Source organism: Pinus tabuliformis, chromosome 5_2 (genome assembly GCF_031772625.1).
Source record: "Pinus tabuliformis cultivar Carrire ecotype Pingquan chromosome 5_2, CPIR1, whole genome shotgun sequence".
In the NCBI taxonomy this organism is placed as follows: Eukaryota; Viridiplantae; Streptophyta; class Pinopsida; order Pinales; family Pinaceae; genus Pinus; species Pinus tabuliformis.
In genome coordinates, this window is record NC_142306.1 from 570558940 (window position 1) to 570584320 (window position 25381).

A 25381-nucleotide genomic window follows, 5' to 3' on the forward strand; every position below is an offset into this window, starting at 1 on the left:
TTGATCCAGTTCTTCATTCATAGCTACTAACCAGTCTTCATTTTGACTAGCTTCCTCAAAATTGCTAGGCTTAAAAGTCGCTAATAGAGCAATATGGGCTTGTTGTGATGAAAGAAGTTGTCGACTTCTTCTGGTTCTAATTCCTTAATTTATGTTGCCAATGATTTGATTTAACAGATTATTCTTTTGACGCCATTCTTTTAAAACTTTTGGATAAGTTTCTTGTACATCCTGCTGATCATTTCTTATTTCCCCTTGGTTTGACTGTTGTTTCCTTGTTTGATTGGTCTTGTTCTGGAGCTTCTTCTTCATCCTTCACAAGTTCTACCTCAAGCCCCTCATATTTTCTTGGAGAGATGATCTCATTGTTATCCTTTAGAACACCTTTTTCGTCGAAAGTAACATTTTTGCTTTCAACTATTTGTTTTCACCTCAAATTGTAGCATTTATAAGCCTTTATTTTGCATGAATAACCAACAAATAACCTTCATCAACATGGGAATTGAATTTGCCCAATTTTTGGTCTTCTCTTTTTATGTAACATTTAGTTCCAAATATTTTGAAGTATTTGATGCTAGTCGGTCTTCCTTTCCATGGTTCGTACAGAGTCATGTTACATTTGTTCCTGAGCAGGCCTCTGTTTAAGATGAAAACGACAGTATCAATTGCTTGAACCCAGAATTTATGTCTAAGCTTGAGTCATTTAACATTGTTCTAGCCATTTCCTGTACAATTCTGTTTTTCCTTTCAACAACTCCATTCTTTGTGGTGTTCTAGCTGTTTAGAATTTCCTTTTTATTCCATTTTCTTCACAGTATTGCTGAAATGTTTTGGATGTGAATTCTCTGCCATTATCTAATATCAAACATTTGATCTTCAAATGAGTTTCATTTTCGACCAATTCCTTATCACAATCGTGCACAAGGAATGAAGCCACCATCGAGTCCATCACCCTTTGAAATAGAGGACACATAAAACATCACTTTAGTGCACACCCATCATGCCTATCTCAAACAAAAGAAATCCCTACCAACACAAATAGCATTTGAAATCTTACTCAAACTCCGGACCTTGACTATACACACAAAATAGATAAGGGATTATGAAAAATGTGTTATACTTTGATCTCTGGAACTCATATATACTCTTTTTACTTGTGTTTAGGCTTTGGCTCTCAATGTTAGATGGAAAAACAATATATCCACTGTAGTCTATATAATTAAGTCCCACCCTCAACCCCTCATTTTTAAAATTTCAAAATGTGATGTGTAGAACTAATCTACACCTCTCTCTGCGTTCTCAAAGCTCAGCCGGCTGCTTATATCGTACACTACTAATGCTCCCGCTGATCCTCTATAGTACGAAGTTGTTATAGCACGAAATCTGATAACAATATAAGCAGATCATATAACAATGAGTTCGCAAAATAATCATCATCAAATTTATCGAATTCTGTTAATTCTCTACGTACCTTTCTTGACCGGCAGTGTCCCAAAGCTGAGCCTTGATGATTTGACCATCGATCTCCTTGGTGCGGGTGGCGAATTCTACTGCAACCGTTGGCTTCGTATTGTGTCCGAAGATATCATCGGCGATTCTGGATAATAAGCTCGTTTTTCCTGCACCACTGTCCCCTAGGAGCACAACCTTGAATAGCCAGTCATACTCTGCGTCAACTGTGTACGCCATTGCTTTCAAGATTCTACGCGCTGGTTATTCGTCCTTTCAAGTTTCTATGCTCTGGTTAATCCTACGTCTTCGATGAGGAGAACTTTCATACAAACCTCTGAACATCAGAGGATGTGAATTTATAGGCGATCCAAGAGATGTATTGAAGCCTTTCCAAGGTCCGCCGGCTACTACAAAGAAGTGGTTGCTTAAGCATGGTTAGGAAAGTCTTTATTTTCACGTTATATTTTAAGGTATTGTTCAACGGTTTATATATTAATTTGGTGTTTAGTTTTGTCTAATTTTAAAATTGGATAATAATAATGGTGATTTATTTTTAAAATTTTAATTTAATTATCAATTTTTTTTTAATAAATCATAAAGATTTCACTTATGTAATATTTTAAAATATTTTTAATAATATGATTTTTTTAAATATATTTTTTTGTCATTAATAATAGTGATTATTTTAAATAAAGTATAATTTAGTCGATTCTTGTGATTTTTTTAATTTTAATAACCTGAGAGGTATGATGAAATAAGTATTTTGATGCTTATTAAAAATTGATTCCCATCGTCATTTACTTAGTCATTTAATTTATATGGTTGCACTAATTAATAGATTTTTTCATCTTCTTGAATAATATCTTTAATAAATTTGTTGGTATATGTGTATCTTATTTAGGGAGATTTACATCTCATAAGTTAATATGAAATTAGCCCGATACTTAAACTAACTTTATATACGTAAATAATCTAAAAAAATAAATCTAATAATTATATAAATAAATTCCTAAATAAAGATACCTTTAAGACCTTAATTATAAATAAATAAATAAAAATCAACTTAAAATAGCATTAATTCCAAATTAGTGACTCGTTAGATAAAAGAAAAACATCATTAATCCCCTACATGGGAAATGGTCCATTAAAAAGTTATGAGATATTTTACACAATACAAGTTTAAACGTTTTCACTAATAAATAAAACTACTATTACCAAGAAAACATAAACCATGCTTTTACAAACACACTTCAAGGTGAAAAAATGTGATTGGAAAATATCATTGAGTCTTCTTCAACGAGGGTTTTTTACTCTACATTGAGAGCCACCCTCCCCATAAGGGGTTAACTTAACATTAATTAGGGAAAAGTTTAGCACACAAATTCATATGGGGCAATATATACTTTTTAAATGAACGAAAACTATTTTTTTTTTTGTAAGCTAAGGCGTTGCTCTATTTTTCATTACTTAAACCAAAATATTACAAAATGGGACAGGTCTCCACCCGCCCTTAAGGGAAACCGGGCTTCGTTACCATCTAAAGTTTTTCAAAGCCATCCAAAAAAAGTATGTCACCAACCTATCTATCCATGCTAAATATGCATCTATAAAAAGTATGTCACCAACAAAAACTATTTTTTAGTAGAGAGGAGCCCAAGGATATTTTTAATATATTAAAAACATGAAACTATTGATGGGTATAGAATATAGTATCTTGGGTGGTTGATTTAAGTATGGGGAGGAGAGGAATTGGGGTGGTGTGGGGTCTTTGAATGGGCCACTTTATATTAGATTGGTCCAGCCTTCAAGATCCACAAGATCCACAATAATGTATCTGTTCTCTTCAAATGTTCTTTTTCTTCTTATTTTTTTTTCAATGCCCATAATTTTTTTCGAGACATTCTTATTTTCTGTTTAATGCTTATACCACCTTAAATGACATGAGAAAATATCACATATGCAATAGCTTATACAATTGCTTAGGCATTACATGGCTTAATGTATCCCATAATTCTCCCATATCAACCTACCTCATGTATTATACCATCAATCTAACACCCATTGAAATCAAGGATTTGTCCAAAAATTCCATTAGAAATTTGAGGATTTTACTAAGACATGACAATATGGCCCAATGGAAAGATGATATAATGAACCCTATTGCGTAGAAACAAATAAATGACCATAGGAATTTGTGCATATAGCTTCTAGAAATATTTTTCCCCATTTCACTGAGTGTGATATAAGAATTGATACATTAATGACTCATAAGACAACTTCACTACCACTAGTCTCTTTGCTTGGTTTCTTAGAAAGGAGAGGAAGAGGCTTGATTTGGGTAGCATTGATCCCTTTTGGCCTCAGTGGATGATGCAAAGGAATTAATGTTGTTAAAGTCTCCATGAATGCAATCAATGCATTGATTAAATTAAAATAGGGAAGAAGAAAAGTAAAAATGGGTAACCCACTAGTTTGCATTCATGGCTTATAATAATGGTGCCATGTTACCATACTAGGTATAGAAATAAAAAGAGGCTTTAAAATTGTCATGTAAAAATCAAAAGCTTAAGATATCAAAGTGAAAATTGAGAGATTTTCAATTGGAAAGATGTATCATGAGAGGGGTTTGCCAAAAGGATTTTCGAATATATAATGAAATTAGGGGTAATTTGTACCATCCACAAATGCACACGGTGTCATAGGTACATGAAATCAACCCCCTTGTAACACTCCCTCATGAGTTATAATGTTGGGAGGAATTTTAATTTGTAATTGTGTTGATTCCACCCTCAATTCATCTTCCTAGTGGGGGAAGAATTATTACTTGTACATTTATTATTCGAATTGAAATCATTGTGCATTCACAACGTTACCTCTCGTTGAGTTAATGTGAATATAATTATTAAGTTGGAATAAGTGGTTGAAATAATGTCAGTTAGATTATATGATGAATGTAAGGAAGCACTAGAGGAAGCATATTGTGACAGGCCAACCACTATATTGGTTGGAATTCAAGTTGGAGAGAAAGATGAAAAATTCCAAACCGTTGTTCCACAAGAACCTGATAAAGATGTTGTTACACAAGAACCAACAGTGGAAGCAGAGCAAGATGGAGATGTTGGGATGTGAAATTGACATCTTTTTGCACTCATTTTCTTGCATTTTCTTTACTGTTTTTTATTTATTCTCGAGACCATACTTTGCCACTGTAACAACCATTATCAACCCAGGTATGTCTATTTTTATATTTCATCCTTGTGATCCAATTCTACTTGTAATCTCGCATGAGAACTACTATTTTAGGTTATTTTTCTTGTAAAACTGACAACTGGGTTGTTACAAGGTTTGTGGTCTATTGAGATGCTATTGCAAGATTACACTTTCTAGTTTTGCCTTGCCAAGGATAGGACAAGGACTCATTGAGCATTGTTGTTACACATGAAGATCTATTTTAGATGTGTTGACCTCCTTCAATTAGTTATGAAGATCAATTTGAAAAGCCTTAGGTCAAAAGATAGTTTGATTGTTGAAGGAGAAGTTTATGGACAACGCAATTGAAACATTTAGGATTTTCTATTAATAGTTATTGTAATTTGGAAAAGTTGTTACAACTTTGTCCTAACCTTGGAAATTGTTATCAAATTGTTAATGTGTATTCTCAAATTAGATCACATGAGAATTGAGAGATTCTCATGATGATCTTATCATTGCAATATGAAATTATAAAGAGTTGTACTCTTTGTCCACGCGAGATAGACATATAGAAATAAATAAACAGTGATAGAAGGGGAGAGAACTAGTATTGTAATCATATATGTTTCATTAATGCAATCTCAATCATTCGTGGCACCATACCTTTTTTTTGGCTAGCTTGTGTGTTGTGAGTGTACCAGCCCCTGTTAAAAAGAAAGGGCCCTCCTTAGCAAGGATCACTGGTTAGGAAGGTACTATAGTTGTTTGATTTATTTCCTCCCAATTATAATTCATGTGTGATTGTTGTTATTGTTATTATTAGTCTTTTTCATGTTTTGATGATTGCAAAATGCTAACCTCAATATTGTGTAACAACATAGGTTCTAGATCGATCCCTTTGCTAGTGCGGAATTCATTTAATTCCTATTACAATTTGATAGTGTATTCATTTCATTTGAATGTGTGTTTCAACATTTGTTGAGAGAATGGTTTCCAGGAGTGTTGTTCTTTTCTTAATAAGAGTGAGAGTGTGACAAAGTGGTTTTATTTTGTATTGTGTATTTATTTCTTGATTGATACTTTACTCTCAAAATCTAGTGTTTTTCATGGTTGAATTTGCCCACGATTTGCCCTAATAGTGTTGATGTCAACTTCCCTAAGCAACCTTTTTCCCTAGAAAAACCCTAACTTTGGTTAAGATTTCAACTTGGGGCTTAAATTAAAGATTTTCCCTCTCTTTTTGTTGATTTCATCATTTGCAAACCTTTTCTTTACGCTTTTATTCCTAGACACTCATTTCTTGAAATGCATCTTAAAATCCTTGGTGTCAATTACCTTTCTAAGGCTTTGTACATGGTATGTTGATGCTAGGATATTGCTCTTGGGATAGAGAATTGTGCCCTTGTCCATACAAAAAAGTACCTTGCTTAGCCTTTGATTCATATCACCTTGAGCCAATTGACTTAGAATATCCTTTAGGTGAAAACTAGGAAGCTTCCTGTGTGGTGAAATTCCACTAAAGAACAAGAGGAGGATTGTCGAGGTGACAATTGCAATCCACCCTATTGTTGCATCTAAGTTTGGCCCGTGCCTTGTGAGGGATCTCACAAGGCTTGCTAGATTATGAGGCAACAATCACAAACTACTACGACATGTTGAGAAAATCTTGTATCATTATGGCTTCAAACTCATTATGTTATTAACCTTGTGTGTCATGTTGTGTTATCAATAGTTGGTTTGGTTGACATTATTTCTCTTGCATTTGTTATGCCAAGCTCTCAGTATTGGAATCTTCAAAGTGGTATGAGCCCTTGAGAGAGTGGTGGGGAGAGATGACATCACGCAAAGGTTTGAATTATGTTATTTTGACTAAGATGAACCAACAAATGGGTAGTAGTCCTAGTGTGAGTCCTAAATGAAAATTAAAAAATGTGGCACATTATCAGGATTTAGTAGGTAGTGCCTTGAGTGAACTTTTGAGATCTTAAAATTCACAATACATGAGTTACATAACCTATGGAATCCTTCTAATAAGAAATAGAACAAGAAATATTGGGAGTCACAAATATGAGCTATTTTGGGTACCATTACTTACAAAAAAATTGCAAACAAATTTTGTAAGAATGTGAAAAATTGAGAGACGAATCCAAGCAATAATGAGTTACCTATGTGTCCATGGTATGGAATCAAGAATGAATGACATCAACACATATACAAATCACTCAAACTGCTACTAGTAGAAATTCAAAGAGAAATTCCTACAAGAAATGATCCAATGGGGGTCAAAATCATGGAGATCTTAAGGAGCCCTAACACATTGATATGAGCATAGTAACATCAATGTGAATTACTCTCACACAAGAAAACATGTGTGCAAGTATAAGAGGAGATTATCAAATTATACACATCCATACACCATATATCATATTGATTATTTGTAAAAGTAGAAAATGGGTGGAGAGTGGTCATATTTGACCAGGTCACCTATGAAATATTTTCAATGAGGCAAGTGAATTACAAAATATGAAGTACAAAGAGAATAAAATACATACAATTTATATTTTGAGTCAAATCCACTAGGAAATAGGGATTAAATCTCATCATAGGTGCTCATGATGAAATTAAAAATGTTATTAAGGAGGAGGCTAGTGGAAAATATAAGCTTCAAAGCAAATAATAGATTGAACAAAACAAAGGTGCAAGTGATGAAAGGGTGGTTGTATGTATAGCCACTTGTCATCGTGATCACAATTATTTCTAATTGCAAGTCATATTAACTATAAGGGAAGGTTAGGAGTAGAAACAACACGTCAATTTCACCATGAAGGGTCTCCTATAGAAATTGAAGTAAGAATTGTTAAGGTTGTAGATGGTGACTATGTATCTTGATGAACAATTCCAACTAGAAAAGTGGATGATATTATTATGTCGATATAATGAATTAGGCAACTTTGTGATGTTAATAGATTCTATATCCCACAAAGAATAATGCAAACCAAAGAGTGACAGATAGTAGAGAGACACAATTTAATGACCATAATCCCAAATGTCTTCAACACCTTTGACATCCTATAGGTCTAGATACTCACTATTTATGCTTCCACCAACCCTTCATCTATCCTCACTTGTTTATAGTGAAAAAAATGGTAAAAGAGGTTGTTGGTCCAAATGTTGGTAACCCAACAAAAGCTATTTCTCCCCCAATATAGCATGATGTATCACCGTCAGTCAATGTTATGAGATCGAACCATATTAGGTTGAACCAGCTAGTCTGACCATTTCTAAGCAATAACCCGTCCAAACTAGCCCTATACGCTGGAAAAGGTTGATTTAGTACAAAGCTAGCTGGTTCTATATGGAACCTACCAATTTTGTACATGTGACTGAGGACCCTTGGAATGCAATTTTTTTTTAATAATTTATGAGTGTGGCAACCTAATATTCAACCAAAGGGCCTTATTAATGCTATGTAATTAATGGTAAAGTCAAATTCTTAAAGTATCTTTTATTGAAATTTTTAACATTACCATCAATTGACTTCGAATGTTTGAGAGTGGTTCCGACCTCATTGGATTTCATATCAAGAAAGTAGAATTTTAGATCTCACTCAAAATATAGGAAACTTCATAGTTTTTAGAATTTTAGGATTGGGAGGATTGCAACATTTCCATTGGATTCTTTCATGTACGAGGGTATGTGTCGCGCCCCCTGGCCTATGGTAGTCCTTCAACTGTACTTGGCAAGGTGTGGCACCACCGAACACTTTCTTTTCACCAATACTTATGTTCATGGACTACGCCTAACCACTTGTCCTACTTAGTTTGTGTTTCTCAACCAAGTAATTAGTATGTTTCCTTTATACCAATGAACACCCATACACATTCATTATCATCAGCAATTATACAAGAGAACGCAATTGCACAGTATAAAGGGAGGGGAAACTCCCTGAACAATGAGTTTGCCCGAATTTATTATATTAATCAACTTTCAACTTTTACAAGTATACTTGGAAACACCAAGTTTCATACTTAGCCAATTTTATAATATTCCACACCTTCGTGTGTCAACCAAAGTTCCTTGCCTGAGTTGGGCAGGCGTGCCCTCACACGAGCTGCCAACCGCACTCCTCAACCGAACCTTGTTTCTTCGTGCACGACAGGCGGGCGACTCATCCGAGTCACCGCCCGCGCTTCTCGTCCGAACGACGGGCGCTCCTCGCCCACACCCTCACCCGATACAACCTCCATGCGAGTTCATCGTGCGGCCTCGCCCAAGAACGGACGCATAAGAGATGTGCCTCTTACAACCTGCTACACCTCGCTCTTCTCCTTATATCCATGAATGAGTGCGTTTTCACCTTTCTCCCAAGTCAGCATGCTTATCTTCGTGTGGCGCTGCCCAAGGACGGGCGCATTAGAATTGCGCCTCCTTGCTGCGACTCTACCTTCTCTTTCGCACTTCACTTGCTTCACGAAAGAATTCGGTCGAATGCGTTGGTATCAAATGAACCAATATCGCATATAATATATACGCTTCAATGGTGGTCATGCCACCCTTGTCCAACTTGCACTTTCTTGCCAAGCTGACGCCCTCACACGCTAACTCGTTTGGTCAGCCCATCGACCAACGCCCAAACTTGTAACTCTTTCACCGTCGGTTCGTTTTGATGAACACCGCAGCTCGTCCATTATAAATACATGGCTCGCTTCTTCACTTTTCGCACGCACGCATCAAGTGACCGCTCTGCCATTTTCCAACTCGTGCGCTTGTTTGGCTAACCAACTCGTCACACTTCGCATGGCAGTCGTGCCTCGGACCGCAGGTCCTTACATCCTCCCCCACTTGAAATCATTGTCGTCCTCGACAATATCTCGTCCCGGCAACCATCTGTCACCAAGATCACCATACCAAGGTATACACCCCATCGGTATGTCATACATCAGAAATCATCTCAATCCATGATCATCAACCACCCTGTCACAATCTCCACATGCTGCTCCCCATCGTGGAAGGTTGGTCCCTCCATCTCAAGCTACATGCCTCCTACAACATATCGTGTCGACCTCATCATGTATCGTCATTGTGTGAACTGCTGCCATGATACTCCAACATAATGGTAACACATCTCTGTACACTTCCGGACCCCATGTTTAACTAGTTGGGTAGCTAATCCAACTGTAACGCCCAAACCATGAGAGTGAACATCCTCATGCCGTCATCAGTCGTTTCTTAGAACATCCCCTCACATCCTCAACTCGATCAAGAATCCATCTCCATACAAGTGTAAGCCATGCTCAGGCCCATGAAGTAGTCCTCATCTCATCTGCAACATGTTGCCCATGATGTTTGGTGTCAATGTGTTGCATGAAATCAGTCGCATCTATCCCAACATCATCATCCATATGTGTATCTCCTTAATATGAAGAGACCATCTCATCAAACTCCGACTCTCAATGTGCCACATCCAGGTCCATGAAGCAACATCCATCATATCTGTATGTGCCATCCCTAAAGTCTGCCATAGAAACAAGTATACACCCATCTCATCTATCCATGCGTTGTCCATGATCATAGATCAATCAACTCCCATGTGTTGAAAGTGGTTAAGTCTCCGCTCAACCCATGCCCAAGTGTTGCCACCAAGGCATCATCATCGTTGTAACTCTATCACTCCAAAGTGTCTCATATCAATCCTCCACATCAAGTCACTCTTTCAAGTACACCCATATATGTACTCGAAAGTATGCATCCCATTCTGCATCAAAGTCTCCGACCTCAGCTCCTCAATGCATCAGATCCTCCAAGTCCACCATATATGATGTCTCCAAAAGTCACAACCTCTCATGTCATCATGAGCTCCATAAGCCATCCCCAACCAACACTTTAGCAAGCATACAAGTCTCGGCCCAAAGGTCTCTGCAAGATGCCTCAGGCCTCCATGTGGTAGGAATGCTCCATAGTCTACTCACAACTCCATCCAAGTCCATGGCCTTGTTGTACAAGAGTGCACAACCTCTCCATCGGCTCATAAGTAAAACATCTCCATGTCACACCAGCAAATCCACCTGCACAACATCCCTACCTTGGCACTCCCCATTGGATGCCCATAAGTGACACCTCTACAAGTGCTCCTGCATAATGTCCCTGCATAGGCTGCCATGCTCCATGTCTCCAACCTGATGTCCATGACTTAGTTGCCCATATAGTCCAACCATGTAGACCCATCACAACAATCGGCCATCCTCATCCAAGTCTGCAATCTTTAGTCAAGTGAACTCGGTCACCCAACCATATCATCATCACATGAGTCTCTCCATCATAGCTCCCCCACTAAAGGTTCCACCAAGAATTGCTCTTGGTCTTGGCCATGAGAAATCCACCCAAGTATCATCATCATACCTCAAGAGTGTGCCCTCCAATCTGTTCATGAGTCATGCCGGGCACTTGGCCAATTTTCCATGTGGCTAAAGCATGACCCAATCCTCCACAACAATCATCATGTTCCTCCCTTGTCACGGGTCTTTGTACCTTCTGCCACAAGGTTACAAACAATCCCAACAAGTCCTGCAACAGCCAACAATCCTTGCTCCTCCATACAAGGTCTCATCATAGACATCCATGGTAAGATGCTCCCTTGCATCGGCAAACTGACTTTGCTCTTCCCTGCATACGGTCCATCTACCAAAAGCTCAAATGAAACACAAGTATCAATACTTACTTCATCATCATGAGGCTCCTCCATGTGAGTATCCTCATCCATCCATGCCTGCAAACCACACGATCCTGGCCCAACTTGATCAACCTCAAGTTCATCCTCCATCGTTGTCACATATGCAACATCTTCAATCATCACGGCTTCTTCTTTCTTATCATCGCATTCTGCAGCTTTCTCCTTATGAGTCAAAGCTATGGAATACTTCTTCTCAACAGTTAGCCATTTCCACTTTTCTCGAAACAAGCTCTGCCTTATCTCCAATTCCTTGAGTTCTCCATCAAACAAGTCCACTTTCTTTGCAAGTCAATAGGCTTCGTCCCTATTCCTGTCAGAAATCCCTTCCTTGACCAAAGCACGAAGAGCATCCTTTGCTTTGAACAAGCCTTTGCCCCATTCTACAAATCTTTGTTCAACCTTACTTGATTCTTCAAGTAGACTTCCTTCAAATTCCTTGAAGGTTGCAAAACCCATTTCTGTAAGATAAACATCCTTCTTGACTCTTGACCATTCACCAGCTTCACCAAGTTCCCTACAATCATGAACCAGCGCTTGTTCCACTTGTATGTGAACCCAGCTTCCTTCACTTGCAAGTACCTGCTTCCACTGTCATCAACTGTCAAGCTTCTTCAACCCTGAATCAGCTTCAATACCATCTGCACTTTGTCACCAGCAACCTTGCTCTGATACCAACTGTCACGCCCCCAGGCCTACGGTAGTCTTTCAACCGTACTTGGCGAGGTGCGACACCACTGAACACTTTTTTTCACCAATACTTATGTTCATGGACTATGCCTAACCACTTGTCCTACTTAGTTTGTGTTTCTCATCCAAGTAATTATTATGTTTCCTTTATATCAATGAACACCCATACACATTCATTATCATCAGCAATTATACAAGAGAACACAACTGCACACTATAAAGGGAGGGGCAACTCCCTGAACAATGAGTCTGCCCGAATTTATTATATTAATCAACTTTCAACTTTTACAAGTATACTCGGAAACACCAAGTTTCATACAGCCAATTTTACAATATTCCACACCTACGTGTGTCAACCAAAGTTCCTTGCTCGAGTTGGGCGGGCGCGCCCTCACACGAGCTGCCAATCGCACTCCTCAACCGAACCTTGTTTCTTCGTGCACGACGGGCGGGCGACTCACCCGAGTCACCACCCGCGCTTCTCGTCCGAACGACGGGCGCTACTCGCCCATGCCCTCACCCGATACAACCTCCGTGCGAGTTCACCGTGCGGCCTTGCCCAAGAACAGACGCATAAGAGCTGCGCCTCTTGCGACTTGCTACACCTCGCTCTTCTCCTTGTATCCACAAATGAGTGCGTTTTCACCTTTCTCCCAAGTCAACGTGCTTATCTTGGTGTGGAGTTGCCCAAGGACGGGCGCATTAGAACTGCACCTCCTTGCTGCGGCTCTACCTTCCCTTCACACTTCACTTGCTTCACGAAAGACTTCGCTCGAATGCGTTGGTATCAAATGAACCAACATTGCATATAATATATACGCTTCAATGGTGGTCGTGCCACCCTTGGCCGACCTGCACTTTCTTGCCAAGCTGACGCCCTCACACGTTAACTCGTTTGGTCGGCCCATCGACCAACGCCCAAACTTGTAACTCTTTCACCGTCGGCTCGTTTTGATGAACGCCCCAGCTCGTCCATTATAAATACATGGCTCGCTCCTTCACTTTTCGCACACACGCATCAAGTGGCTGCTCTGCCATTTTCCAACTCGTGCGCTCATTTGGCTAACCAACTCGTCGCACTTCGCGTGGCGGTCATGCCTCGGACCGCAGGTCCTTAGAGTATGGAACTAGCAACTAATGAAGAGCACCAAACCCACTATGTACCTCAATGTTGGTGGCACTAATTGTTGAACTCCTTTGTCATGACCCAAGTAAAAATGTACCAATCACTCAATCAAAATCTTGTTTTGACATGTTAAGTGTTTTCTATATTATTTTAATGCTTAGAGGGTGATATTGATGATGAGGATCTCAATATAGGCAACGATTTTGATAGTACGTAGGTACTTGTTGTAGCATGATTTTTAAGGACTCTATAGGCCATCTAGAGCCTCTTTGCTTTGGTTTAGTGATAGATTGTACTTGATGTTATTTTGGTTATATGCACTCTTACTATATATAAGAAACTTTGCATATTTGTGTATAATGGTTTGGATTCATATGGATGCACATGATTTCAAAATTTGTATATTCATGTATTTTTTGGTTGACCAGCTTTTTTCCAGTTCCAGTCCAATTCACATTTGTGGACTCTACTAATTCGATGAACAGTCTGGTTCTGATAACATTGCTATCAGTGTGGCAGTAGAGCTAATAATTTACTGTCTACATAATCTATCATTATCACCATGGAGGCACAGTTAATATAGCTTATGCAACCAATTTTTAAGGCCAAATTTAAGGCTCATGATTATGCAATTGGGAAAAAATATATTTTCTTCAAAGAAGTACAATGCAGCCATAAGCTATTCTTTAGCAAAGTGTAAGTACAAAAATTACATGCACGCCTTCATATTATAACAAGTTCAGCTGCTCCTCCAATCACTTCCTTAGACAGTCTTCCTTAGACAGTCTATGGCAGTGGCTTTTTCAATGACTATAACGATGCAGAAACAATGCCTACAAATCCAATTCATTGTAGATAAGTCATTCCAAATGAGAAGTACATAATTGTATATCAGTTTTTGCTGAAACTGCATACGTGATTTTACTACAACCAAAGCAGTTAAGGCCAAACCTAATGCATACAATATGTCTATTTGCAAAAACCTTCATTCTGAAGAGTGCATAATATTCAAGGGAAGAGGCCAAGTGATAATAGGAAATGAAACCTATTTCACCTCTATATCTACAAATCAATCTTCGGTGTTGAGGCTCACCTAGGAAGACACTATATGGTAGCCTACGTTGAGTTCCTATACCCACCTCACTTTTCATATTTATGTCTACAATCATTTGACTCAAGGCCATTAAATCACGCACCTCATGCATTTGATCAATTCCAACTTCAACTCCAAGATACTGCATTTTACTTTATTATTCTTGTGGTATATTTAACTCTGCAGATAATCAAGAGTTAAGGTTAGGGTTCATAGCAAATGCCCAAACAATATCCATACATAATAACTAATCTCATGGGATAATCCACACTAAGTGCAGATGATGTCATAGAAGAGAATCATGAAAACAAAGTCCTACAATGAAAACACTGATAAACCTTAAGGTTTGCTCAGAAGATCCGTAAACAACATGCGAAGAAATACATAAAACTCTATGTTTATACTGAAAATGATGTTTCAATCTCCAAATGCATATGAATCTAACTTCACCAGCTGGAATCACTCTTTGTCTATCATCAAAAAACCTTTATTTACTTTCCCCATACATTCAAAGGGATAGAGAAAACAGTGAACACTCTTGCTGGGTTTATAACCTGTCTCCTGTACCTCAGGCTGCTATTAAACTGGTTCTCATCCCAAGCTAGCTGGTTGTTTGGCTGGTCATCCTCGCTAGCTGGTTTGTGGGACATCATCCATACCCTGTGACAGTTCTTGGGCAGGATCCTTACCTAACCCTGCTTTTGGGCTGGAACCTGATTTCATGCTGCTCATCGGGAACACAAACTCACCTGAACCATTATATCGGGAACCATTCATTGTCTCATGAACTACAGCAATATAATGTGAAACCATGTCAGTGAACCATTAGCCAGAGCCAGAACTCACAAACCTGGTCTACCTGATCGAACCAAGCATAGAAAAGAAATCCACAGGAAAAACTCATGGACATGTTAACAACAGATGATGATAAATCAGATGCTCTCTCTCTATAACACCAAATCTACAGAAACATCTCCCGTAACAAATACATTTGACTTCTTTCCTTAAGCACAAATATATGTGCATGGATCAGCTATCTATTTTAGCACTTGTTAAATTGCCAAGATTTTTGGATTGATCAGTCATCTATTTAGCAGTCGTTCAGTTGCCATGACTTGTAGACCCGGTTTCTCACTTTGTTTTCAGTGATAACTTTGACAAATGATTGTTTGTTGCTGATCATCTCAATTTTTAGGCTCTTGCAACCAACATCTTCAATCGTGTGTGATTTTCATTCCATTTGTTGCAATTAATACATGCTGTTGCAAGTTATACCCTTTATCTCGCAACAATTGCTTTGCCTATTTCAAGGTCACTTTCAACCATAGTTTATTTTTTGCTAGAACCAGCAGCTTGCGATTGCAAATCATTTTGCCTGTAATCAATACTGCCTATTGCTGTCACTAGTGCTGACGGCAAAGGCATTTTCCCATAAACCATCTTTACCAACTTACAGTTACTGATTGGCATCTGCTTTATACCAATGTTGAATAATATAACATCCCTCTTTTGGACCATCGGTCCCTCTCACATCCAATGCTTTCCCTACTTGCAACTGTGAGTAGTCCCTGACAAGCAATGTTTAGGCATACTGCAACTGACTACTCATGCAGTAACCATTGATATTGTATATGACAAAAACCTTTCAAATAATCAAATACTCTCTGTATTCTGAGAGAGTGATAGCAAAGAAAACGGTTTCAAGTAGAAGCCCATTGCCTAAAATTTGGGTTTGGCTTCTCTGATTTGAAGAAATTGCCTAACTTTTTTATTTAACAGTGAAAAGGATAAATAACGCTAGGTTATGCACTGTTAACATGTCTCTGATTAATAATGTTAGCACATGCTCACATAGATCTGCCTGGTCTAAACCAAAGATAATACATCAGATCTCCAAACTACGTTTTTGCCATGAATGAAAAGCAGATTGCGCGGATAATAACTTCCCAGTTGGCATTACCAATAATCCCCACAAGAGCATTTTCCATTCTTGAAATGATGGAAACGGCTGGCATCCCTTACAACAATTTCTCGTGGAGCAATCCTGGAGATAAATGATATGGCAGAGTGGCAGTCGCCACACACGCGAAGATTTTTAATAATTTGGATAGGTGTACCTGGGGAGGTATTGATAAGTCCAAATGAAATTGCCAACTTCTCACTATGGTGGCAAAGAATATGTTCCTTCTGCTCCCCCTCCACATCATGAAGCACAAAATCTGTATTAGACACATACCCTGCCTCCTTCATTTGCCCTGACAATTTCTCCAACTCTGAATATATTTTTGGTGTTTGTGAGTGCGATTTGTCTCCAGTGAGGAAAGTATAGGTTTTGCTTTTTAGCTCAATCCAGCTGCACCCTGGCATCTTTTTTATGTTCCTATCTTTCATCATTTTTCTGACCTTTTCTATGTCATCCCACCTACCAGCCTCTGCGTAGATGTTGGACAGAAGCACATAATGAGCAGCATTTGTGGGGTCCAAGTTTATAACATGTTCTGCCACACGTTCTCCAAGTTCTACATTGAAATGTATTCTACAGGAAGCAAGTAAAGAACCCCATATTGCAATATTAGGCCTTATTGGCATTCTGTTAATAAAGTCCTCTGCCTCATCAAGGCATCCTGCCCGGCCAAGGAGGTCAACCATACAGCAATAGTGGTCGATTTCAGGTGTGATATGATATACTCGACTCATAGAGTCAAAAAATTGCAGGCCCTTGTCCACTAGGCCTGCATGGCAGCACGCAGACAGAATTCCAATGAAGGTCACATGGTTTGGCTTCATTCCTAAGTGTTGCATTTGTTCAAAAAGTTGAAGGGCTTCCTTAGCATGCCCATGCATGGCAAATCCAAGAAGCATTGCAGACCATGAAACAACGTCTTTCCTGGGCATTTTATCAAAGACTTTACATGCTTCATCTATTCTCCCACATTTGGCATACATATCTACAAGGGCACTCCCCACAAAGATATCAAACTGAAGTCCACTTCTCATTATGTTTTCATGGACCTCCTTTCCCTTTTGGAGAGCTCCCATGTTAGCACAACCTGAAAGCACACTTGCAAAGGTGCCCGAGTCTGACCTCACTCCTGTCAGTTGCATTTGTAGGAACAGCTCCAGGGTCATATCAAAATAGCCACTGTGCACACATCCGGCAATCATAACAGTCCATGAGACAGCATTTCGTTCAGGCATCATCTCAAAGAGCTTCAGTGCCTCATCAATAAGTCCGTTATGTGTATATCCTCCAATCACTGCATTCCAAGATACCACATTTTTTTTCGGCATTCTATCAAACACTTTGCGTGCTTCCCCTATGTTTCTGCATTTGGCATACATGTCTACAAGGGCATTTCCTATAAAGATATCAGACTCATATCCCCTTCTAATTATCTCTTTATGAACTTCCTTGCCATCTTCTAAAACTGCCGAGATCCCAAAAGCTGGGAGAACACTAGCAAAGCTGATTTGATTTGGTTGAATTCCACTCTGTTGCATTTGGCAAAACAAACTCAATGCCTCCTCAACAAATCCTTGCTTCGTATAACCTGCAATCATTGCATTCCAAGAGACCACGTCACGTTCAGGCATCTGATTAAACAGATACAGAGCCTCAATAATACATCCATTCTCTACCAATCCTGTAATCATTTCATTCCATGAAACTGTATCTCTTTCAGGCATTCTTCGAAAGAGCTCCAGTGCATGATCAACTAGCCCATTTTGTGCATATCCTGCGATCATAACATTCCACGAGAATAAGTCTCGCCTGGGCATTTTCTCAAACAGCTCGAAGGCCTCATCAACGCGCCTGTTTTGCGCGTATCCCGCAACCATTGCAGTCCATGAAACTACATTTCGTTCAGGCATTTTATCAAACACTTTGCGTGCATCCTCTATATTCCCACATTTCACATACATGTCCACGACGGAACTACCCACAAAAACATTTAACTGAAATCCGCTTCTAATTATGTCTCCATGGGCTTCTTTACCCAGTTGCAAAGACGCCACATTGGCACATGCTGGAAGAACGCTCACAAAGGCAAACGGATCAGGACGAATCCCCGCTCTTTGCATTTGGGAAAAGAGCTCCAAGGCCTCCTCAGCATGTCCATGTCTGGCATAACCTGCAATCATGGCAGTCCATGAGACCACATTTGCACTGGCCATTTCGTCCAGAACTCGACGAGCATCAGTTAGTCTCCCGGACTTTGCATATATGTTTAATAGCTTGGTTTCTAACACAACGTCTGCTTTAAATCCCATTCGGTTCATGTCGGCATGTACTAGCTTGGCCTCTGGCAGGGATTTCATATCGACGCAGGACTGCAAGAGAGAAACATAAGCAGAAGAATCCGGTTGAATCCCTTGCTGCTCCATAGTATGTAACTTATGCAGTGCCTCTTTCAATCGGCCCTGCCTACAGAGTGTTGTCACATCTTCATTGAAGTTGGCTTTGGTACCTGTAAATGGATTGCTATTAGTATTTGCATTAGTCATGAAGGTGGGCATCATCGCCTCAGATCGCAATACCATTTTCCTCGTCTTCTGATGCCATGATGGTCGAAACATCGCTCTGCTGTTTTTTTATAGCTCGGAAAACATGCTGGTAAACGATGTGGATGCCATCATCTGGCAAAGCAGATGGTCTCCTGGCAAATGTTCTAGGACAATAAGAAATATATGGTGTTGAAGAATCTGCTGGATCTCCATCAACTTCCTGATTGTCCCTGCTTTGAAGAATATCATGCCGATGAATGCAAGAGCTCAACAGTTCTTTTACAGAATGTGTGTTCTCTTTTACAAATGCAATAGGTCTAATAGTTCCTTTTACAGAATGGTTATTCAAAACTTATATTAAAAATATAATTTTATATATTTTTTATTTTAAAGGTTGTTCTAGGCCTATGGTTTGGTTTGTCGTTAATACTATGTTAAGTTAGTGGTTTAATTTTTTATTTTATTTGTGTTATTTTTAAAGATGACTATGATATGGTTACTAATGTCCAAATTACCAAAAAAATATATATATATATATATTTATTTATAAATATATATATATATATATATAAATAAATAAATAAATGAAATAAAATTCCAATTCAATTCGTGATTATTTGGATAATTAAGAGTTATATTTATCAAATTGAAATTCAAACTTCCTCTTCTTTGATGAACCGAAGAATAATATAAATAAAATAAATTTTATATTATATTATTTTAATTATTTTATGATTTAGTGAGAGGCTTATTCTACAGTGTAATATGAGAATGATAATGTAATTCTGTAATTTTTTTCATATTCAACATAGAGTTGACACATGATCATTTTAAAATAAAAATAGTGATAGTGTAGTTTTGTAATTCTTTGCACTCTCGACATGGAATTGACACGCACCAAATTATATCATGATTTTTGTTTTTCTCATAGAAAAAGGGTCCTAGATTTTAATAATAAAATATTAACTCATTTTTAATCAAACTTCTCCGACTATAGATCGCGAAGCTAAGACACCAATGTCACAAGAACCAGAAGAGATGAAGGAGATGCAAGACAAAGGAAGTTGGAAGACCGTAGAGAAAAGAAAGAAAGCTACAACACCAATCTCGCCAAGAAAGACGAGGAGAACAAGTAAAAATTAAGAAAATTGTAGGTCCGATAGACCAATTTGGTCTCAGTGGACGTTAACCATCATCATCATCATCATCAATATCCATGTTAACTAATTTTATTTTATAATGGAGGCATGTCAACTCCATCTTGAGCATGGATGAAATTAAGGAATTATATGAGTTTTAGAGTAAGCTTTTAGGCTCAATAAAATATTCTTTAAATTAAAAAATAATATTGGCTATAATCAAAATAAAATATAAATATATATTTTATTTTATTTATTTTAAGGGTGTTTGTGGCATATGGTTTGATGGGTTGTTAAGGCTCTTAGATGCTAAGTATCATGTTGTATATTTAAATGAAATAATGTCTCAGTTCAATTAGTCTATTTAAATGAAATAATGTCTCAGTTCAATTAGTGATTATTTTGATAATTAAGAATTATATTTCATGAGATTGAAATTCAAACTTTCTCTTTAATCAATCAAAGAAAAATAGAAATAAAATAAAATTTATTTTATATATAGTTTTAATTATTTTATGATTGAGCAGAGAGACTCATTCTACAGCCTAATATGAGAGTGATAGTGTAATTTTGTCCATGTTCTACATGGAATTGACACGTGTCCCTTTTAAAATAAAAATAATGCATTAACTAATTTAACCATTTTTTAATATCATATATTAACTAATTTAACTATTTGTTAATATCCATGTTAACTAATTTTATTTTAAAAGGGACATGTGTCAACTTCATTTTGAGCATGGGCCAAATTACTAAAATACACTATTGCCCTCATGTTAGTGAAATACACTAGGCTTAATAAAATATTCTTCAAATTAAAAAATAATATTGACTATAATCAAAATAAAAAACAAATATACATATTTTATTGGTTTTACTTAAAAGTATTATAAAATTTGTTTGTGATTACTTTATTGATTGTTAATATTACAACCCAATACAAAGGAGATATGGAAAAAATATTTCACTCTCTCTATTCTCATTATAAATAAAATAATTTCGTATCTATATATAAAATAAAATAATTTTATATCAATTTTTAAAATTCTTTTAAAGTAATTAAAACAAAAAACAAATAAAGTTGATATTATTTATATTTTCATATTTCAATTGAATACGTAAACAAAATATTTTAATATCCATGTTAACTAATTTATTTTAATATCAACTTTAGAAAAACAAATATATATATATATATATATATATATATATATATATATATATATATATATATATATATATATATATATCACAATAAATATTTCAATGTGCAAGAGAATAAGTAATTGAAAATGAAAAGAGTGAAAGTAATATAAAAATGTATTTAAAAATATAATAATAATAATTAATAATGTGGACATTGTAATCCATAAATAAAATATTCTCATATTAACTAAATTATTTCAATGTCAACCATTTACATATTATATATAGTCTAAAATAATAATAAAATGTCTAATTGAAAAAATAAATTCTTATTGTTATAGCATTTCAGCAATCATTATTTTACATTTTGTCTCTTTTATTAAGGGTTAATTTTGAATGGAGCAAATATTTGTTGGAATTGCATGTTTAAGCTATTTTAATCTATGTATTCAAGGGATTTTCAAGGGGTTAAATCTATTAATGTATTCAAAAATGAAATTTTCTCTAGAGAGATGCAATCTTTGGAAGTGCAATTTTTTTAGGTTTTGCAGTATAATTTGCACCTCAAGAGATATATCCCTCTTGGCTCTTGGTGGATATGTGTTTAAGATGGATCTATACTAATAATAATTTTAATAATAATTATTAAATGTGTAAATTTTTAAAAATGCGCATATTTTATTTTAATTACAAATTTATCTTTAAATTGCATCTCTAAATAAAACATTGAAATTAAAAATCAAAAACTTAATTATAGAAGATTCCCAAGATAGCCTAAAAAATTCAGAAGATTCAAATTCCACGGAAATGGAATTTATCATTCAAACCATTAGAAAATGATTTAAGATATTATATAGAGACACATGAATGGGATATTACATGGATTATCTAAGAGAAGTGGACTTTGGAATGGAGAATATAGTTATTAGATGATAATCAAAATAAAATTTTGGTCCTTAATGATTCAGAAATTCATTTTTGAAGAGAACATTAAGATATAGAAGTAGATTTCAAATGATGCAAAAGTTCTAATTACCTTTTTTAATATGCAAAATGTTTTTTATGAAAGATTAAACTAGCACAATTGTATTAGTAAATGTGGTTTATATACGCATTTACTTGCTTGCTCTAGGAATATCTGATTGGTTTCTTCGATGGTGCAATATAAGAAAACTATTTTGGAGGGGAAGTGATGCAGGGTTACCCCCGCTTACACCCACAATATGCATATACAATGCATCAGCACATTTGTCCTAGGTATTTTAACTCTCTAAGGAGTCAAAATATTCAACCTCTAATGGTTAAGGCCGTATTAATCAACATAGGCAAACCAACATACAAAATTCATGTCTCGGGACTTTAATCACCCCTTAACCTTCAAATATGACTTTATTAAAGCCTTTCTTTTAAATCCTTCCTATCGGGACTAAAACCCTCTCATTAACCCTTCGCTAACCCCTAAACCATATATATATATATATAACCTTTCTCTTCTTTAACCATTGGTTACATATATTAACATGTAAATTCTCCCATTGGCACTACTTTCCTTTATAACCCATTTACAAAGGAAATACTCACAATCTTACCTTTTTACCTGGGGCTTCACTTTATCGGATTACAAAGGAAAACCCAACCGAAACACATAGGTCGGACTTCAAACCTTATAAACCCGCATTCATGATTATCGTCGGGTCCGCACCTTTAGTCGCTCCATAGCTACTCCGATCCCCGATTACCGATCGGCCCGATCTCTGATCGGCGCTATATCGGCCTATCGGTGATATCGCGATGTTGCTTTCCTTTGATCTCCAATCAACAACTCACACGCAATCTTCCTCCGACGCTATTTTCCTTTATAACCATTTACAAAGGAAATATATGCAAACACACCTTTTCCACCTTGGTACAGCCTTGGCACATTTGCCGAGGTTTACCTTTTCGCTTATCGCAATTGCTATAGTCCGCGGGTCACATTAACATGTGGTTCCCCATCTCCTTCGATATGTGATTAACCTCCGAAACTCAAAACATATTAACTGCACCATATAACTCCCTTCGGGTCCGCTTACTTTGCGTGTCACATTCTTCCCCCCCGCCGTTGATCTCCTCCTGCAAGATCCAATGGTTCATGGTAGATTTGGGAGTGACCACAAACACGGGGTTTAACTACCCGATAAAGTGGTTTCCCCTCTCACCTCTGTTGCTACGTGGCATGATATGTATGGGATTGGGCGCTCAACGCTCAATACCACTTATGGTTTCTTCACCGCTCGAAATACCATTTCGCTTATAAACCAGCCTTTTAGCTAGTTACTTCCCACGCTCTTCTATCACGCGATGACCATTGATCTTTGAGATCTAACGGTTCATATGCGTCGATACTTCACTTCTCTGCTCTTCCTTTTTACTTAGAATTTACGCTAATTCTTCAGCGTTTTCTCTGTGGTTTGGGTTTTTCTTCAGGGTTTCGCTTTCTGCCTCTGCTGCTCAACTTCTCTGAGTATTCTCACTTAACTACTTCTCTCCATAGCTTCACTCTGTTTCTTCAATTGGATTCTAAAACCCATGATGATTCCTCTGAATCATTCTCTCCCTCTGCGTGTTCTACAGAACTCTGTCTGCAACCCTGTTACAGAACCTATGAATTCATATGTAATTCATTCATAAAATACTCATTTCACACATTTACACAGCTAGGAATAAACCTTTGTATACATAAGTATAAACAAATGATTACATTCGAGACTCTGTGTCTCTCACAGGCCTGATCTTCAACTATCAGTGGCCTCCTCTTTCACTCTACCCATAGGCTTACATTTATACCAAAAAGGTTCTTTGAACTAATTCTGGTTCAAATCCTAGATCTACTGAACTGACTCCTAAATTTCCTCTATCCTCTATGTCCACTTCTAACTTCATTTAATTCCTAAGAACTCTCTCTAGTTCCTCGAATCATGAACTGCTTTAAGAGTTATAATTGACTTCTAACTCTTTTGTCATTACTAACCATTCATGTTCCCCTTAATTCGAGAGCATTTACAACATCCTCACATTATCTAATTAATTCCTATTTTAATCACTCAAAAGCCTAAATATTACATTAACTTAACACTTAGGAAACCAACTTCCTTAAAACACATGACCCCCCTATGTCTACTAAAATACAATGATTTTCCTTGGGTTGAATGCTCCTGAATCAGACTCCCAAAGTAGAAAATATTCATGATCTCTTAATCATGTGTCTTCTGATCTTTGTCTTCTTGGATGCCATACTTTGTTTTGTAACTACCCAAATGTCTCGTTCCTTTGCCGTTGCTACACTTCTGTTGTCTTTTGCTCCATCTTCTTCTCCTTGTCAATCAGGGTCATACTCTAATTGATCATCCTTCCTGTTGTCATCAACTTTCTTCCTATGGCCTGTTTCATCATCAGCTACCACATTTCTTCAATCTCTGTCTCCAGTACATCCTTGGACAGGTCTATACTTTTCCACTTACTTTTTCTTCTTTTTGTTTGTTTCAGTGTTATGCTCTTGACCTACAAGATGATACCAGAATACCAAATATGCGAAGAAATATACCCAAAACATAGAATAATGAGCAATAACAACAAGTATTTTATTATTCAGAAAGTAATGTTCACTTGCCTCTTCGAGGGGGCAACCTCCAACAGAGCTGATCTCGATTACAAAATAAGACACGATGCTCCTCGAAGGGAGTCTCTATCCTTTATATAGGATTCGTACATGCAATACCATGGGGCAATACCATGGTTCTTATTAATACCATCTATCTAATACCATAGCCCATTTGTAACTCACTGTGGTCCCATCATTAAATGCGGGTTAACCACTTACAATTATTAATATGGGCTTTATTGACTCTTTACTTAACTATAACTATGACTCGATCCTATTACATAAATAAGGGGGTTAAGGTGGGACCCTAACATGCCCTCCCCCATAAGAAGAACCTTGTCCTTAAGGTTGAAGCTGTGGAAACTGCTGAAGAATAGTGGTTGGTTCCCAAGTTGCATCTTCCGGAGAGGTGTCTTTCCACTTGACAAGGACTTCCTTGATCATGCGGCCACGCAGGTGCCATTCTCGTGTGTCCAAGACCTGTTCAGGTTGGAGCCAGATTGACCCTTCTTCATCCAGTTCAGGTAGACTAGTTTGAATTCTGCAATTGTTCCCAATCACTTTCTTGAGGCATGAGACATGGAAAACTAGATGGATTTTTGCAGCGGGTGGCAAAGCTAGCTTGTAGGCAACTTCTCCAATGCGCTGAAGTACTTGATACGGTCCGTAT

General features: G+C 37.3%; 2 pseudogenes; both read right to left on the reverse strand.

Moving 5' to 3' along the window:
* Positions 1-1274: 1274 nt before the first annotated feature.
* On the reverse strand, positions 1275-1689 carry LOC149160249 (ras-related protein RABA1b pseudogene; annotated as a pseudogene).
* A 12828-nt stretch (positions 1690-14517) lies between these two features.
* Positions 14518-19121, reverse strand: LOC149160250 (pentatricopeptide repeat-containing protein At3g26782, mitochondrial pseudogene; annotated as a pseudogene).
* Between the last annotated feature and the right edge of the window lie 6260 nt (positions 19122-25381).